The following is a 1,737-nucleotide window of genomic DNA, read 5'->3' on the forward strand; positions in this document are numbered from 1 at the left end:
ACTGTGTTTGTGTGCACTGCACTTCAACTACAGCAGATCTCAGTTCACCTCTGGGAACCATTCGGTTTACTGACATAAGTGTTGATAAGGTACTTAGGACAGGTCATTCAGCGCTCACCAGAGCACCAGTGCAGGGCTGAACATACACTCAGTGCTTAACAGATCCCAAGGCCTGACACTATTATTGAGGCTATGGAGTGCTCACAAAAAAGGGTCATATCATGACTGCCCCCAAAAAACCCAACAAGCAACTGAAAGAGTCAGATGCAGATATTTGCACCCAACCAATAGACAGAAGCTGCTGACCCCTGTTGTTGATTTAGGGAAGGCTGGAAGAAGCTGAGGAGAAGGGCAATCCTGTAAGAGGACCAGCAGTGTCAATTAATCTAGTCCCTCAAGATCTCTCAAACACTGGATCACCAAACAGACAGCATACACCAGCTCATATGAGGCCCCCAACACACATACAGCAGAGGACTGCTTGGTCTGTGTTCATTCAGAGATGATGCACCTAACCCTCAAGAGACTGGAGACCCCTGGAAGTTAAGCGGTCAGGTGGGATGGGGGTGGGGGCATCCACGTGGAGACAGGGTGGGGTGGGGAGGAGGTGTGGGATGGGGAGGGGCAGGGAATGGAATATGGAGTGTAAAAAAATGAATTACAAATAAAATTAAATTAAAAAGAAAAAAGAAAGAAGTACCAACAGAAGAACCAGTAAGGGGGTGGGGTGGGTGCTGGTTCATGTGTGGTACGATCATGCACATGCCAACATATGCCTTTTTTTAAAACCTACTTAGACAAAAGTTCGTTATAAAATTACCTCATAGATAAAATGTTTCACAAAAGGGGAGTTACAGGTGTTGATAGTAACTTCAAAGCAGTGTTTCATTCTGTAAGCTCATTATAAGTTCAAAGCAACAGTTTCACATGGTCTTGCTTTATCATAGTGCATACCTGTGGCTTTATCCTTGGACTTGACATAGAACGAATGTTTTCCCTGGATCACAAATCTGTCCCGACTATTTTTCTTCTTAGTGTAATTTATGAAAGCTCATTATATTCCTTATCTTGCAGCCTTTACTTGTTGGGAGCGACCCTGTTTGAATGTTAACTGCCTTGACAACCATAAGTGCTTACTTACAAAGTCTTGGCCTTAGTGGAAAAGTACTAGCTTAGTTGAGATTTCTGTGGGAAAAGTTAAGGTCTCTGTGGGAAAGTACTACCCCCACTTAAGAACAAATAGCTATAGATCTTGTGGACAAGTACCTAGCAACCCATTCTGTTCTGTTCCTCCTGCTGAACTTTTTGCCTAGCAAATATCCTGCTTTTGGGAATAGGTGCATTCCCCCAGAAACAAAGCAATTCTGAGTCATCCCCCTCCCCATAGCCTGCTTCTATGGGTATAAAGCCTGTCTGAGAAAAATAAAATTCGTCAGCTTGATAAATCAGACTTGCTCTCCGTTCTTTGTGTTTTTTGTCCCCCATTCTCTCCACAGGTGGTTCCTCAGACCCTGTTTGACTGTCCCGCCGGTCAGGACATTTACTTCTATGAGGAGGGGTCACATGCTATTCATTTTTTAAATTTTAATTAATTAATTTGTTTATTTATTTTACACTCCATATTTTATTCCCCCCACAACCCTGTCTACCCTCCTACTGTTTCACATCCCATACCTCCTCCCAATCCCTCTGTCTCCATGTGAATATCCCCATCCCCCACCCTACTTGACCTCTAAA

This window comes from Mus caroli, unplaced genomic scaffold (assembly GCF_978045245.1).
Source record: "Mus caroli unplaced genomic scaffold, Mus_caroli_1 scaffold_18, whole genome shotgun sequence".
Classification (NCBI taxonomy): Eukaryota; Metazoa; Chordata; class Mammalia; order Rodentia; family Muridae; genus Mus; species Mus caroli.